The following is an 18,784-nucleotide window of genomic DNA, read 5'->3' as shown; positions in this document are numbered from 1 at the left end:
ATTTTCACCTATTATCTCGCGTTCAAAATATTTTTTATAAAGTAGAATATGTGACTTTGTTTTAAAAAAAATCTCGCCAGCCAACCGATACAGACATTGGCACTGCTATAGTTATTATTGGAACCTACACCAGTATTCCTTTCTTTATGATTTTTCAATTTAAATCACACTCTTTTGGACATATCATGCCCTTAAGCCGAGTGTCGGTTATAACAACCCTAAATAAAAACCGACACCCTCCTAAATTTTCCGACACCCTAAAAATATTTAAAATATCCCAATATGTCCCTAAAAACACCCTATACGCGAAAGCGGACCTCGAATACCCTAAATATTATTAAAATAATTAAAAATAAAGATTTTGGGTTTGTCACGGGCCGCGTAAACCTCTTAAGGGTCTTACGCGGGCGGCTAGAGATCAAGAATGTGGCGTAGCCCGGTGTTGACACGTGTCCGACACCTGTTGAACCTAGTCGATGACCCGGATCACCTAGAGCCTAGTCCATCTACGACGCGGGCCGCGTAAGCCTTTGCTTACATTTACGCGGGCCGCGTGAAAGTTGAAATCCAGCCCTATAAGTAGAGGGCATCGGATCTTCAGTCTGTTCGTTCAATTTTCTTTTCTCAATCTCAAAACTGAAGTGTAGGCATTATACACGGGTATAATACCCCCCCCCCCTAAATAGCGAGGTTCTGCTCCGATGTAAGTATCATAACCCCTGGAGACGTATTAGATACTCTGCCCGATTGATCTAGGGTTCCGTAACGGCTGTCGTGGTTCTGCCCGACGTAGTCGTTGGAATGCCGTCTCGGGGAGGGTATTACTAATGTTAAAATGGGTTATTATACTAACACGCGTGCATTTGTGTAATTTATAGATTATCACCAGGAAACCCTAAAGGATAATCTAAGACAGCAATGTGAGTAATCCTCTTTTTGTGTAAACCTTTTTGTGAGTAATCTCCTTTTTGCAAATTGTTTTTACAAAACCTCACTTAATTAATTATATATTAAGCAGTTATTGAGTATTTGTAAGAATACAATTATCATGAGTATGTTGGGGGTTTGTATATAAAATTTGTTACCACCTGGTCAAGGAGTAACATTTCCACAAGTTGAGTATGATAGTACCATGGATGTTAATTGATATAACTGGGAAACAAATGTAATTGCGAGACCGCCCACAATACTGTACAATGGTTTTTATTAAAACTTGATTAAACTGGGATTCACTCACCAGTATTTCCCACTGACAAAATGTTTTTAAAACGCGTTTCAGGTAACAAAATGTGAAAGCCAAATAGAAGCCAGCTGGACAGCACTGAAGGCTTGGAAAAGTGCCAATAAAGTTACCTAAAAGAAATAGATGTTTTCTTAAATAAAAATAGGATTTATCCCTATGAAAATGCGTGTACTGAAAACTTGGGTTTTATCCCATGTGTTTAATATTATGAAAGTGTGGTATTTTACTCTGATAAAATATTTCCTAACTACGATCCTGATGAAAATGCCGCTGCCAAATTAGACAAAAACAAGATACCACCAGAACTGGTTGCGGCCGCCCGTTCCCGGGTTTGTAATAAGGGGACGGGGGTTGCGACAGAAGGTGGTATCAGAGCTAAGCCACTGATTCAGCCACAGAAGTGTTCTGCTGACACCAAATTTCAAAATGTTAGGAAATAAATTTCGAGAATACGTGCATAGTTGTACTTTCTTGTTATGTGTTATCTGACTATTTTTTTGTTTTCAGTATGAGCGACCAAGGACCATCTGACGTGTACCGTCAATTGTCTGGTTCGCATAGAAGCGAATGTGCCTCTTCTCAGCCTGCCCTCTCGGGGTACTCTGCTGATACGGAAGAAGGAATATTCGTATTTAAGGCTCAATCTGGAGAGCCATTTCCTCAGAAAAAGAGGGGATGGTTCAGTAGGGGAGCACATGAGCGTAGAAAGCGTATGAAAAAGTTACAAGACCAGAGAGCACTAGCCGCATCTAAAAGAGAAACCGATGCTTATGCCCAGGATATGCTTAATAGGGGTATAGCCAATATCCATATCTTAGCAACCACAGCAGCTGACCCAAACCTGGAGCAAATGTTAGCACCCCAACCACAACCACCAATTCCTGACCAACCAATGGAGATAGAAAACCCTGAAAATCAAGTAGAAATGCATGATTTCAATCCGGGAGAAATACCTAGGGTACCCACACCAAATCCCTTAGATCCAAATTACGACCCATGGTGGGACGATAACAGGGACTATGTGCAACGTTGCCCCATCCATGAAGATTTGCCCATGCCAAATCTAGGAGCCTACCCAGGGTTAGATCCTCTAGATCCCTATTACGATAATGATGTATTCATTAGGGAGATTCTAGAAAATCCTTACCTATACCAGACCCCATAACAGGAACCCGCACCCCAGATTCCGAACCCAGTCCTAGAATCTGCACCCCCAATGAGTGCAGAAAACGTACAAGAACTTAGGACATTCGGTGAGGAAATTTTAGAAAGTAGTGAACGGATGAGACAGGTGGGAGAGCGTCTCATATGGAAATACGATGAACGCAATATGGATTTTTGGATGAATCCATATCCATGAATGGGATGGTGAAAATGGTAGTAATAATATAATAATAATATAATAATATATATAATATGTGTGTTTGAAAAAAAAACTACGGATGCCTACTACTAGTAGTGTAACTTTAAATTTCAGTCGGTATTGTAATTTTAATTTCAGTACTGGTGTGTAATAGATGCCTATTATATGAATAGAGTAAAGTCGCAATGATCGACGCTTTTGACCAAAAGTGTGTGACATGTGATTAGTTATATTCAAATATTATTTTGTGATATTAATATGTGGTAAATGTTTTAAATTCAGATGGACAACGAAGTGAACAAGGAAAACCAGAGTGATAACCACCCAAATAACGATAATCTGAATAATGAGAATCCGAACAACAATAACAATGGAAACCAAGTGGATAATAGTGCCCTCCAACATATAGTGGCACAAGGAATCATAGATGCGATGTCATTTATTATCCAAAATGTTAAGGAAGTAGAAAATAAAAGTAAGCATAATAGTAAGCGACCAACTGAACCTGAAAACAGCGTGAACAATGGACCTATACTTCAAGTGCCCATTCCTAAAAGAAGAAGAACCATGTCTTATGGTTGTTCTTATAAAGAATTTTGGTCCTGCAAACCAATAGAATTCTCGGGCAATGAAGTACCCATTGCAGCTCTACGCTGGATAGAAAAGACTGAGGCTGTTTTAAAAATAAGCAAATGTGCTGAAGAAGACAAGATAATGTTTGCTTCTAATTTGTTTAAGAACTCAGCCTTAGAATGGTGGAACACTATCCTCCAGTCAAGAGGAACTGATAGGGTTTACACCATGAAATGGGAGGAATTTAAAAATATGGTAGAAAGGAAATTCTGCCATCCCAATGAAAAGGAACAGATAGCGAATAAATTTCTGAACCTTAGGATGACCGGGGTAGAAAGTAAGGGTTACACTACCACATTCTTTGAATATGCTAGGATAGTACCAACCCTTGCATCACCAGAACCGGTATTAATCTCCCGTTATATCTGGAGATTAATCGGGGAGATTTGGCATGTGGTCAAGGTAGCTAGACCTCAAACTATAAGAAGAAGCTATAGAACTAGCCAATACCTTGACTGATGAACTAGTGCGTACTATAGAAGAAGACCAGAGGAGAAACCTAACCCAAAGGCTTGCTCAAGAATTCCGTTTTGGGAATTCCAACAGTAGGAATGTAGGTTCTACCTCTGACCATACTGCAAAGCCCGCAGAAAGAAACATTTTGGAAGATGCTCCACTCACTGCAATTTCTGCAAAGCACCAGGACACAAGGAAGAAGATTGTAAGAGGAAATCTAGTAATGGACTGTGCTTCAACTGTGGAGAAAAATGTCACATCAAGCCAAATTGTCCGAAACTAACTCCAGCTACAAACAACAAGAACACTAAAAATGCTAGAGCATTTGTTCTAACTGCAGATGAAGCCAAGATGATTCCGGACGTCATAGCTGGTACGTTTATAGTTAATGATATTTTTGCTAAAGTATTATTTGACTCTGATGCAAACCAAAGTTTTATCAATACTTCGTTTTGCAAACTTCTAAATCAATCATTAACTAAACTACCACAAGAATGTCTAGTAGAGACAGCAAATGGAGAAACCGTTAGGATTTCTGAAATCTTGCAGGGAGCAAGAATAGAAATTTTAAACCAAAAGTTTATTGCAAACCTTTACCCAATGAATCTGGAAGGATTTGACATTGTATCAGGAATGGTTTGGTTAATAGCCAATAAAGCCAGTATTTTGTGTGATCAAAAGTCAATCCAAGTAAATTCACCAAGGAGTGAAAAGACCACAATTAAAGGAGATAAACCATTTAGATCCACTAAATTCATCTCTGTGATGAAAACTGCAAGTTGTATAAGAAAAGGATCTATAGTGTATTTGATTTCTATAATCACTAACACTAAAGAAAAAGAACTAAAGGACATTCCAGTAGTGTCTCAGTTTTCAGATGTTTTTCCAGAAGAATTGCCAGGATTACCGCCAGACAGAGAAGTTGAATTCAGAATCCACCTACTACCAGGAACAACACCGATTGCCAAAGCACCCTATCGTTTGGCACCTGCCGAAATGCAGGAACTGAAGAAACAGTTAGATGAATTGTTGGAGAAAGGATTCATACAGCCAAGCTCATCGCCATGGGGAGCACCGATACTGTTCGTCAAAAAGAAGGACGGATCATTGCGTATGTGCATTGACTACCATGAATTGAACAAGGTCACGATTAAGAATCGGTACCTATTACCAAGGATCGATGATCTGTTCGATCAACTTCAAGGAGCTTGATTTTTCTCTAAAATTGATTTAAGACCAGGATATCATCAACTAAAGGTACAGGAAGAGGACATTCCTAAAACCGCTTTTAGAACAAGGTATGGCCATTATGAGTTTACTGTCATTCGATTTGGTTTAACCAATGCCCCAGCCGCATTCATGGACATGATGAACCGAATATGTAAGCCATATTTGGATAAATTCATAATTGTTTTTATTGATGATATTCTCATTTACTCTAAGAGTAAAGAGGATCATGCAAAGCATTTGCACGCCCTTTTAAGTCTACTAAGAAAGGAAAAGCTTTATGCTAAGTTTTCAAAGTGCGAGTTTTGGTTAGAACAGGTACAGTTTCTCGAACACTTAGTTAATCATGAAGGAATTCATGTGGATCCAACAAAGATCGAGGCGATTACCAAATGGAAAACCCCTGAGTCACCAACCGAGGTTAGAAGTTTCTTAGGATTGGCATGTTATTATAGAAGATTTATTCGAGATTTTTCTAGAATAGCCATTCCTTTAACCAAGTTAACCTGTAAATCCATTAAGTTTGAATAGGGACCAAAACAGGAAGAAGCTTTTAGAATTCTTAAGCAAAGACTAACCCATGCACCTATATTAGCGTTACCAGAAGGAACTGAAGACTTTGTAGTCTATTGTGACGCTTCTAAGTTAGGTTATGGATGTGTATTGATGCAACGCCAAAAGGTCATAGCTTATGCATCCAGACAACTTAAGGATCATGAAGAGAATTATTCAACCCATGATCTAGAATTAGGAGCCATAATTTTTGCTCTTAAGATTTGGAGACATTACCTTTATGGTAGTAAGTTTACCATATTCACAGATCATAAGAGTTTAAGGTGTGTTTTCGGGCAAAAGGAGTTGAATATGAGACAAAGACGCTGGATGGAAATGCTTAGTGATTATGATTGTGATATTCAGTATCATGAAGGAAAAGCAAATGTAGTTGCTGATGCTTTAAGCCGAAAGTATCACGAAAAGCCAAAAAGAGTACGTTCTCTTAAATTAAATCTACAAGTAGATTTAAACGATCAAATTAGAAAAACCCAAGAATCAGTAATCAAGGATGATACTGAAAAATTAAAAGGAATGATTAAGGAATTAGAACAAGGAACAGATGGAATTTGGAGATTCCATAAGAAGAGAATGTGGATACCTAAATTAGGAAACCTACGTCACCGTATATTAGAAGAAGCCCATAAATCTAAATATACGATGCATCCAGGAAATGATCAGATGTACCAGGATTTAAGGAAACAATTCTAGTGGATAGGAATGAAAAAGGATATAGCAGTTTACGTTTCTAAATGTTTAATTTGTTCACAAGTCAAAGCTGAACATCAGAAACCCTCAGGATTGTTGCAACAATTGGAGACGCCAGTGTAGAAATGGGAATTGATAACAATGGATTTTGTTACCAAATTACCCAAAACAAGAAAAGGTAATGATACAATTTGGGTGATTGTAGATAGGCTAACTAAGTCAGCTCATTTCTTACCAATGAAAGAAACTTTTAATATGGAACAATTAGCTAAATTATATGTAAATGAAATCGTTTCATTACATGGAATTCCTTTATCAATTGTGTCTAATAGGGATAGCCGTTTTACCTCTCATTTTTGGGCAAGTTTCCAAAAAGCAATGGGAACCAAGCGAAATCTAAGCACATCTTATCATCCTCAAACGGACGGACAAAGTAAAAGGACAATCCAAACAATGGAATACATGCTTAGAGCTTGTGTAATTGATTTTGGAGGTAATTGAGACGATCACTTACTTTTAATAGAATTTTCTTATAATAATAGTTATCACACAAGTATAAATGCTGCACCATTCGAAGCACTTTATGGAGGAAAGTGCAGAACCCCAGTCTATTGGGCAAAAAATGGGGAAAAACAACTATCTGGACCTGAGATAATGCAAGAAACAACCGATAAGATCATTCAAGTCAAGGAACGATTGAAAGCAGCACGTGATCGACAGAAGAGCTACGCTGATAACAGACATAAGCCGTTAGAATTCCAGGTAGGTGACAAGGTATTGGTAAAAGTCTCTCCTTGGAAAGGAGTGGTAAGATTCATCAAACGAGGGAAGCTAAGTCCCAGGTATGTTGGACCTTTTGAGATTATTAGAAGAATAGGACCTATAGCCTATCAGCTACAACTGCCAGATGAAATGGCAGGAATACATGATGTATTTCATGTATCTAATCTCAAGAAATGCCTAGCTGATGAATCATTCGTGGTACCTCTTAAGGATATAGAGGTAAATGAAGAACTCAAATTTGTAGAAAGGCCTCTACAAATTGAAGACAGAAAGATTAAGAATCTTAAGCACAACAGATTAGTTCTGGTTAAAGTGAAGTGGAACTCCAAAAGAGGACCCGAATACACATGGGAACTTGAATCGGAAATGCAAAGGAAATATCCACACTTGTTCCAGTAGATCTCGAGGACGAACTCTAAAACAAGGTGGGGAGGATATAACATCCCTAAATAAAAACCGACACCCTCCTAAATTTTCCGACACCCTAAAAATATTTAAAATATCCCAATATGTCCCTAAAAACACCCCATACGCGAAAACGGACCTCGAATACCCTAAATATTATTAAAAATAATTAAAAATAAAGATTTTGGGTTTGTCGCGGGCCGTGTAAACCTCTTAAGGGTCTTACGTGGGCCGCTAGAGATCAAGAATGTGGCGCAACCCGGTGTTGACACGTGTCCGACACCTGTTGAACCTAGTCGATGACCCGGATCACCTAGAGCCTAGTCCATCTACGACGCGGGCCGCGTAAGCCTTTGCTTACATTTACGCGGGCCGCGTGAAAGTCGAAATCCAGCCCTATAAGTAGAGCGCATCGGATCTTCAGTCTGTTCGTTCAATTTTCTTTTCTCAATCTCAAAACTGAAGTGTAGGCATTGCACACGGGTATAATACCCCCCTAAATAGCGAGGTTCTGCTCCGATGTAAGTATCATACCCCCTGGAGACGTATTAGATACTCTGCCCGATTGATCTAGGGTTCCGTAACGGCTGTCGTGGTTCTGCCCGACGTAGTCGTTGGAATGACGTCTCGGGGAAGGTATTATTAATGTTAAAATGGGTTATTATACTAACACGCGTGCATTTATGTAATTTATAGATTATCACCAGGAAACCCTAAAGGATAATCTAAGACAGCAATGTGAGTAATCCTCTTTTTATGTAAACCTTTTTGTGAGTAATCTCCTTTTTGCAAATTGTTTTTACAAAACCTCACTTAATTAATTATATATTAAGCAGTTATTGAGTATTTGTAAGAATACAATTATCATGAGTATGTTGGGTTTTGTATACAAAATTTGATACCACCTGGTCAAGGAGTAACATTTCCACAAGTTGAGTATGACAGTACCATGGATGTTAATTGATATAACTTGGAAACAAATGTAATTGCGAGACCGCCCTCAATACTGTACAATGGTTTTTATTAAAACTTGATTTAACTGGGATTCACTCACCAGTATTTCCCACTGACAAAATGTTTTTAAAACGTGTTTCAGATAACAAAATGTGAAAGCCAAATAGAAGCCAGCTGGACAGCACTGAAGGCTTGGAAAAGTGGCAATAAAGTTACTTAAAAGAAATAGATGTTTTCTTAAATAAAAATAGGATTTATTCCTATGAAAATGTGTGTACTGAAAACTTGGGTTTTATCCCATGTGTTTAATATTATTAAAGTGTGGTATTTTACTCTAATAAAATATTTCCTAACTACGGTCCTGATGAAAATTGTTGGACCGGTTTTGACCCTAGATAGTCAGTAGAGATCGTTCATCTTTGCGTATAAAGGCGGAATCAATGTACACAAAGTAACAACAGCTTTTCCTCTTCAATTCCTTCTATATTGATGCTTTTTGAAATGATTTTGACAGAGTTTCGTTACAAAGCATATGACCAGGTCTCGCTCATAGTTACGACTGAAATCACACATGAGAGTATTTATAGTCCAGCTGGTTTCGCTCTTATGACATGTCATATGAGCGAAACCCCATGTGAATCATATAAGCGAAACCCCTAGTAACCACATAAGCGAAACCTCCATGTCCTAATGAGCGAAACCTCACACTAACTTGTACACATAAGCGAAACCTATTACATTAAACCCTAAATTCACTTTCAAGCTCCAATCTTGACCTATCTTGACCTAAGACTTAATGCAAACGTAGTCAACAGACATTCCATGCATCAACAAAAATTCCGCTGCCAAATTAGACAAAAACAAGATACCACCAGAACTGGCCGCGGCCGCCCGTTCCCGGGTTTGTACTAAGGGGACGGGGGTTGCGAGATCGGTGCTATAAAGATATGTACGGTAACAAACTGAATCGAACCGACTGAATTCCCGCCGCATTGCGCGGACAAATCCACCTAGTTATTACTTTACTATATATTAATAAACGAATTGAAATGAATAGTGATTTTAATATTATAAAAATATATAGCTTTTTTAATACTTTTATTATTTTAATATTATAATAATAGTTATTTTCTTTACTTTTTAACTTTAATCCTTTTTTTAATATCAGAGGTTGGGATAAGCTTGGTGTCAACCGGTATCGAACCAGTACTGGTATCGAAAATACCGGGACGGTCGTGTTCGGTATTAGTACATGAAGGTAAAAACCGGCACTAATACAGAAAACACCAAAAGTTAGTGCCGAATTGATTGATGTATTAATAAACGAATTGAAATGAATAGTAATTTTAATATTATAATAATATATAGTTTTTTTAATACTTTTATTATTTTAATATTATAATAATAGTTATTTTCTTTACTTTTTAACTTTAATCTTTTTTTAATATCAGAGATTGGGATAAGCTTGGTGTCAACCGGTATCGAACCAGTACTGGTATCGAAAATACCGGGACGGTCCTGCTCGGTATCAGTACATGAAGGTAAAAACCGGCACTAATACAGAAAACGCCAAAAGTTGGTGCCGAATTGATATTGGAAATCTTTTGTTTCAGGAAATTCAGTGCTGCTACCTAGCACCATTTGCTCATCCCTGATCACGGTTACCTTACGAACAACGGTATCGTACAACTTTTTTACGTTGATTTTCTTCAACTTTTAATTTTTTCTCTTTTTAGTTTCAGGGGTAGGGATGAGCTCGGTACCAACCGATACAGAATCGGTACTGATACCGAAAATACCGGTTTCGGTACCGGTATATGAAGGTAAAACACGGTAGTGAACCGGTACCAGGAACGCCAAAAGTCGGTACCGAATTGGTACTTAAGATCTTTCGGTTCAGCAAATTTGGTACCGGTTGTAACGCCCTAACACGTTTTAACTGAAAAGACGCAGCGGAAATACGTACCATAAAATTTCTTTCATTATAAACGTTTTGACTTACTTGAAAGTTCATTATAAAATAACTCTTTTACAATATATGCATCCTTCGTACTCATTTACAAAATAAAAGCATGACTTATGTCTATCAATTTACATACTCAAGCATTCCCGTACAATCTATCTTGTGACTCGGTCTTTGATCGCTACTCCTTGTGATGATAATCTGTGATTCGTACAACCTGCATCCACCACATACATTCGCAACATTAGCATACATTATATACAAACAAGATTCTTAATCATGTAGTCTCGTTACGTTCCATCCACATATACTTTCCATCCCGTTATTTTTTTTAGATTTAATCATTCCATCCGGGTGTCTAATCCTTGGCGAAACTTCAATAGTGCACCTGCATTACATTTCATTCTCAAGGCACACTGTTAATAACGTCAACACTTAAATGTATTGAAACCACGTATACAATACATACATAACTACGTACATACATACATTCCTTTTCTGGCATACCTACGCATCTACTTACATACATACACGATTACGTCTTCACATACGTATTTACATTCATACATACATACATAACTACATACATACATACCTAGTCACGTACATACGTACACCATTACCTACATATATACCTACCTGCATACATAACTACATACTTACATGCATTCATAAAACTAATCATAACTATACACATGCACACCTTAGCTCACACATACATATTGTCACGACCCCCGACCCACCCTGGACGGAATCGGGAGCCGCGAACAGCCAAGTGGTACCGGTGATTATTTTGAAAAATATTGTAGCGGAAATTTCATCAGGACCGTGAGTTAGGAAAAATATCAGAGTTTAGAAAACACCGGATTTTATTTATTAAATAGATGGGATAAATCCATGTTTTACAAAGGTAGCTTCAATAAGGGATAACCCAATTACATAAAACAATATTTCTTAATTTGATATAATTAATAAATCAAGCCACTTCTGTAAGCCTTTTTGGTGTCGTGTCCAACTCTTATTCCAATCTACTGTAATTACCTGAAATGCATTTTAAAAAGGTTTTGTCAGTAGGAAATACTGAGTGAGTTCATTCAGTTTGCACAAAATGACCCGTAGTTATAATTTACAGTATTAAGAGCGATTACAATGTTTCCATATATCAACCAACTACCCACAGTATTTGTCACTCGACCATCCATTGGTAACCTCAGAGTCCAATGGTGTCTGTGACTATGTCCCGAGACAGAATCCCAACAAACTTAGTCGAGCAGTGCCCTGACATGCGTTATGGGCTTCAGATCAATCAGAAAGGGTAGCGGTGATCGGGAGTTAAAACACTTAAAACGGGGCAGCGCTTTGGGTGTAATATTTAGAAAAAATATGGAACATAGATCGAGTGAGAAAGAAAGAAGGATCTGAGCATTTCAAATGGCTTTTCAACTTCCTATATATATACTTGAATTTTACTTAATGTTTACGTTTTGTGAGGACACGTAAACAAATGGAAGTGGGACACGAATTATGTAAGGTTCCTTCAAATTGTGGATTGTGGAATTAGGGTACACGTATACATGAATTTGATAAGTTTTAACTTTTATTATTTTATTATTATATTTCTTACGTATTCATCCATAACACATATTATTATAGATTTCATGCATGAATTAAGGGTTTGATTTTAAATTTTATTATTTAGATGTTATAATTAATTTAACTGCTTCACTTATTTGGCGCGTATAACTTTTAAAATACGACGTTCTAGAAAATAATAAATATGTCATTAGAACGAGAATATTTATATCTATATTTTGAACCAAGTTTCCTTAGAAATAGAGTAGGTTCAAAATACAATGTATTTTTATAATTTAATTATTACACGGTTCCTAGGCCCGTCTAGGTACTTTATATTTCTAACATTCAACTTACCCGTAATCTATCTGTCTAATAATATAATTTGTTTATATACTTTTATTTTATTTAGAAAGGTCACCTATATACAGGCCAATTAATTAATATTATATTTTAACCAACTATATAAAATAGTGTTTAAAACTATTTGGGTTGCATATTTATATTAAAAATAAACTAGTTACTAGTTAGTAGTGGTTAATAAATTTAACCAAACCTATAATTCTTATATAAAAATAGGAATGTTACATCCTCCCCACATTGTTTTAAATCTCATCCTCGAGATTTGGGTTACGATATTTCTTTTAGACTTATGTCATATTTTAGTCAATAAAAACAATATTAAGGTAGATGACACAGAATTAAAATATCAAATTTTGTGAATACGAGTTGTACAATAAGTAGGATTCAATGGTTCGACTGAATTAGTTCAAGAAATCGATGACAAACGAATGAGATGAAATGATATAATTTCCAAAGTGACTAGGTTTAAACCAAAAGATATATGATCAATAGATATTTAAAATGAATGTGAAGGATTTTTAGAATTAATAAAATTCTTTGTCAAAAAAAGCTTACTTTGATTGGCACCTGAGGAAGACTTAGAAATGGACAGGTTCAAAATGAAAAAGCATGAAAATGATTTGTCAAATATTGAATTATGATATGAGAAAATCAATGTGCTGAGATGAGTGAATTGCAAGGATATACGAAGAGATAATAGAGTTAGTGTATTATTGTGTTAATACATAATTGCATTAAGACGATTTTTAATCAAAATGTTCGATCAAAGATAGGTGATATTTTAATTTATTAAATACCTTTTGTTATCATAAAGTAAAATAATAAATTAATATAGATAGTTTTAAAATATCAAAACCGGTGGTAATTTCGACAAAATAATGATATATGTCTTATAAATATGTTTATCCAAATATCCTAGAACTCACGATTATCATTTTTAAAATCAAGCATGTTTAACTATAAGATTTTATAACAAGATATTTTAAATCATAAAAGTAAAATAATAAATGTTTATTTTAATATCAAACATACTTAAATATTGGCTTGAGTAAATAACATTTGATATTTTAATATATTAAAATACATATATTATAAAATAATATTTCTATAAGTATTTAATAGTTGTGGAATATTAATTAAGATGAACAATTGCTTATAAAATGTCTTGTCCATGACTACTTAGACAGTTATTTAGATAATTTTATTCGTCCCTCTAATTTTTGGTATTGTTTTATGAAAATATGTCTTCTCCTTATAGTACAAAGTATATATATTTTTATATACATTAACTAGTCATTATCATGGTTGGATATTGGTTAGTGCTGCCTTGTTTAAGCATGGGTGATCAGTCCATGCCTAACTAAGGCTAGGCTATCCAATACCTGCCCCTGACAATAACCCTAGTACCTAAAATAATACTAACACTATTAATATATTATTACTAATAATAAAACTAATATTAATTACCAATAATAAATAACTAAAAATAAACTTAAATGAGAGTCTATCTCAAACATAATTTTATACGTAAAAATATAAATTCTTCACTTCAACGGTTTTAACAAGAATTTTAAATATAGTAATACTATGTTATAAATTAGGTAATTACTTATGTAAGTTTCCATATATAAATTGACTTGATAACAAAGAGTCATCGTTTTTGCAATAATGCGGTTCACAGTGCAAAAAGCGGAATGATATTTGAGTTTTGATAATACAACAGATTAGAATGAAGCCCTCCAGTGGTCTTCATAATTTAAACGAACCATATGCGCAATGAACAACGGAATGATATTTGAGTTTTGATAAAACAACAGATTAGAATGAAGCCCTCCAGTGGTTTTCATAATTTAAACGAACCATATGCACAATGAACAGTGCATGTGTAACGTGTGGATTTACCAAGAAATGTAACAGATCAATATTCGCTACTATGAAAGAATCCTCATGGTATGATGACCATTAGGAGAAGTAGAAACACGAAAGTCAACTCATTATAGGCAGAAGTCAGAAGTGCAACGAAAGGAATATAAGAACTTTATCTGGAATTTCGTGTGATAATTGTTGTTAAGTGACATTACTAAGGAATGTTGAATGAAATGAAATGAAATAGGGGATTTGCAAAGGTATATGACTTCTTTTGTAGTGCTAATAACTATGACTCTGATTAGACTGTGCACCGGTGGTTGTGAAATATTGTTCCAACGTACCTTAGCGAGATTCATGTTATTTGTAGGATCACGTGGCAAAGTGCCGCTTTTTTATCAGTAGTTCTCCCACTACTGGGATGCATTGTTGTTGTGCCTAATCATATTTTCAAAAGGTCTTGCCTTGAAAGTCGTGTGTGATATACTTCGACGTCTGTGGACGTATAATTTAAATTTCATGTGTTTTCTTGTGCACTATCACAACTTTACATGCTTCTTATTTGCGTTTATAGTTTATGGTGACGCATTTGAAAATTCTTATACTTTTGATGGCGTTCCAACTTATAGAGTTTTCATTGTTTATATTGTCGCTCGAGTGACGAGGTAGATGATCAAATGAAATATAATGTTTGATATCGAAATTATAGATATATGCAAGAGATTCCTGATAAAGAAATCTAGAATTATTATTGACACATATGCTTGTGCTTTATTCCAAATTATTAATCCTTATGGTTTTTGGATTTCCTTATAGATATACATATCTATATAATCATATATTTCACATGCTGTAATATACACACCTTTAGTAAGGTTAATGTATTTAACAAATTCATATTTCCATAAACAAATCAGATTATCAGGTCGTGATACTATTTAGGGAAACCTTGTCACTTGCTTGACATATTATATATCTTCTTACCCGGTTCTGGCCGGAGAGGTAACCCCGTTATATCCGGACAAGCTGGAGAGTCTGCTACACCATACCCAGTCTTACCGGAGAAGAAATTTGTATTTTCCATAAATAGTATTTTTCTTAAATCATGATTTGGAAAGTGCATTATGACTTTCAACAAAGACTAAGCAAATTAGTTTTCACATGACAGATCATATTCTAGAACAAAGTAGTACTATAACTTATACTTGCAACTTTTTAGTTATTATTCTAAAGGCATACCAAAACCTATCATACTTTATTTACACAAGTACTTATCTTATCTCGAAGCTTATACTAAGGCATTTTCTTAGGTTCAAGTCTAAATACTATCCTAGTGTTACTAGTAAAATTAATATTCGAACCCTTTTGTTTAAGCATAGATGTTATTATGGTTATGATTTTCTTTTGTTTAAAAATGGAGTTTTGACAATAATGTTATTGTCTCCATTGACTCTATCAAATGAGTATATTTATAACTAACTTTATTCATGTTTATATAATTAAGGGATATTTTATTGAGACAGATAGTATATTTGTAAAACATAATATGATTTATATGACTTCATGGTTTCATATGTATATCATACTTTTATATGAAAATAGGTCAAATCTATTTTTATTATACGATATTTTAATGTGACCTTAAAAGTTATAAAATATGTCAAACTTTGTAACATACTTACGTAATTATAAGAATGTTGTAGTTATAATATTATTTGTATTATTAATTTATACAGGTGGTTATAAATATTGGTTCAAACATACTAATTACCAAAATCAAACCTGTATATTTTATAAAATTTCTTAATATGTAGTTCTAGAAAACAATTGTATAATTGAAAAATCAATTAATTTAAACGTATACACAATTAGTTATCATTTTATAATTATTAAAATAGTATCGGTTATACCTTTAGTGTTATGTCACGTTTAAAATATGTAATCATTATAAAGATAACTATTGTTCGTGATTTACTATACAGTTATATTATTAAACCAATTATTTCAATAGGCGTCTCAACTTGCTCAATTTATTTAGTAATACATATTCATTGATTAAGAGGTGGTATATTTATATTATAAAATAAAATATTAAATGTTTGACCCTATGTAATTTATGAAATAAATATAGGGCTATGTTTTATAATATATAACTTACGTTAATATAAATCTATGCTATAAGACTATAGACCATAAAGTGTAATTCTAAATAGAGAAGTGTCTGCCTGGTTAAAATATAAGGCACATGCTAGAAATATAATATGTTTTCCTGGGTAGCCTATAGTTACATTTAATCATATTGGTTACTCATATTGTGGACTAAAAACACAATTATTATAATATGAACATTAAGATTTATCTATCCAGAATAACATAATATAAATTTCCTAACATAAAGTTTAAGTTTTAGGCTTTTAAAAGAACACCTAAATGGCTTAAACAAGTGGCTCTGATACCACCATCTGTCACGACCCCCTACCCACCCTGGACGGAATCGGGAGCCGCGAACAGCCAAGTGGTACCGGTGATTATTTTGAAAAATATTGCAGCGGAAATTTCATCAGGACCGTGAGTTAGGAAAAATATCAGAGTTTAGAAAACACCGGATTTTATTTATTAAATAGATGGGATAAATCCATGTTTTACAAAGGTAGCTTTAATAAGGGATAACCCAATTACATAAAACAATATTTCTTAATTTGATTTAATTAATAAACGAAGCCACTTCTGTAAGCCTTTTTGGTGCCGTGTCCAACTCTTATTCCAATATACTGTAATTACCTGAAATGCATTTTAAAAAGGTTTTGTCAGCAGGAAATACTGAGTGAGTTCATTCAGTTTGCACAAAATGACCCGTAGTTATAATTTACAGTATTAAGAGCGATTACAATGTTTCCATATATCAACCAACTACCCACAGTATTTGTCACTCGACCATCCATTGGTAACCTCAGAGTCCAATGGTGTCTGTGACTATGGTCATATCACCCCTTGGCTAACTCGTTGTCCAATGGTGACGGTTATCAAGTAATGTATACAAAACCCACATACCGGTTGTAACTTGGTGATTACAAAGACTTAATCCCTGTAATTATAACTTTGAAATAAATAGAGTTTTGGAAATAATTTGATAAAAAGAGAATGGCTCACTTTATAAGCATGCAGATTTATACGGGCAGAATTTAGCCTACTGGTTAGCCTTGATATTGCAGATTTATACAGGCAGAGCTTAGCCTATAGATTAGTCTTGTAACCTAGTGCACACGAACTCGGTAAGTAACTAATACAGCATTTACGATAACTCACGAGATTAAAACCCTCACGACAAATGACAAAGTGCAATCACTTAAACATCCATCGGATTCACAACGAATGACAGAATATTCCCCGAGTTCGGGTGGTACTCAAACATCCTGTCGGAATCACGATTAATGACAAAGGATAGTACTTAAACATCCTGTCGGATAGTTTCAATCAATCGGATATTAAATTGTAGCAGCGATCGAGTTCATACCTGGTATCGTAGCAGCACCCCGTTATGCTAATTTGTGATTTTGAGCAGTGGGAATACGTTTTTGAGTTTTGATTTCGACACAGAATGAGAGCTCCTGAGCTAGGCTATTTATAGGTGAAATTCAAGCCTGTCGCGGCCCGCGTGAACCTTCGGCCAAACCTTACGCGGCTCGCGTGGATGTGTGGATCAGATCGGAGGTTGCTGAGTCACCGGTGGTCGCGACACGTGTGACGACACGTGGCCTTCATGCATACCCGGAGATTTACAAGCTGTCGCGGCCCGCGTGACCTCCCACCTTTTCTTTACGCGGCCCGCGAGAAGACTAAATATCTGATTTTCTTGATTCTTGATATGGATTGGGGTTTCAGGGGTCCAGGTTTTTACTTACGGATCATTTTGGGACATTTTTTAATATAATTATATTATAAAGCAAAAGGCAATAAAATAGTGAGAAAAGAGAATAGACCCACTTTATAACTTTAGGGTTCAACTAGAAAATCTCCTGGTATAAATTTTCGGTATAACTTCAAAGCTATACAAAAATATATAATGTACTCGTGGTAAGTATAGTCCCCCTAATTCAACCTTATCCCGATGTCCCCAGACAGAATCCCAACAAACTTAGTCGAGCAATGCCCTGACATGCGTTATGGGCTTCAGATCAATCGGAAAGGGTAGCGGTGATCGGGAGTTAAAACACTTAAAACGGGGCAGCGCTTTGGGTGTAATATTTAGAAAAAATATGGTACATAGATCGAGTGAGAAAGAAAGAAGGATCTGAGCATTTCAAATGGCTTTTCAAAATCCTATATATATACTTGAATTTTACTTAATGTTTACGTTTTGTGAGGACACGTAAACAAATGGAAGTGGGACACGAATTATGTAAGGTTCCTTCAAATTGTGGATTGTGAAATTAGGGTACACGTATACATGAATTTGATAAGTTTTAACTTTTATTATTTTATTATTATATTTCTTACGTATTCATCCATAACACATATTATTATAGATTTCATGCATGAATTAAAGGTTTGATTTTAAATTTTATTATTTATATGTTATAATTAATTTAACTGCTTCACTTATTTGGCGCGTATAACTTTTAAAATATGACGTTCTAGAAAATAATAAATATGTCATTAGAACGAGAATATTTATATCTATAGTTTGAACCAAGTT

At 35.1% G+C, this 18,784-nt stretch overlaps 2 long non-coding RNA genes across 2 annotated transcripts; both read right to left on the bottom strand.

The window, feature by feature from the left end:
* Nucleotides 1-10,276: 10,276 nt before the first annotated feature.
* On the bottom strand, nucleotides 10,277-11,882 carry LOC118484821. Its single transcript, XR_004874577.1, has 2 exons — nucleotides 11,436-11,882; nucleotides 10,277-11,328 (listed from the first exon to the last, which is right to left on the bottom strand). It is a non-coding gene; the product is annotated as an uncharacterized LOC118484821 (long non-coding RNA).
* A 4,797-nt stretch (nucleotides 11,883-16,679) lies between these two features.
* On the bottom strand, nucleotides 16,680-18,368 carry LOC110894453. Its single transcript, XR_002566325.2, has 3 exons — nucleotides 17,603-18,368; nucleotides 17,239-17,342; nucleotides 16,680-16,869 (listed from the first exon to the last, which is right to left on the bottom strand). It is a non-coding gene; the product is annotated as an uncharacterized LOC110894453 (long non-coding RNA).
* Between the last annotated feature and the right edge of the window lie 416 nt (nucleotides 18,369-18,784).

Source organism: Helianthus annuus, chromosome 12 (genome assembly GCF_002127325.2).
Source record: "Helianthus annuus cultivar XRQ/B chromosome 12, HanXRQr2.0-SUNRISE, whole genome shotgun sequence".
Lineage (NCBI taxonomy): Eukaryota > Viridiplantae > Streptophyta > Magnoliopsida > Asterales > Asteraceae > Helianthus > Helianthus annuus.
This window is presented reverse-complemented; position numbering and strand designations above follow the sequence as displayed.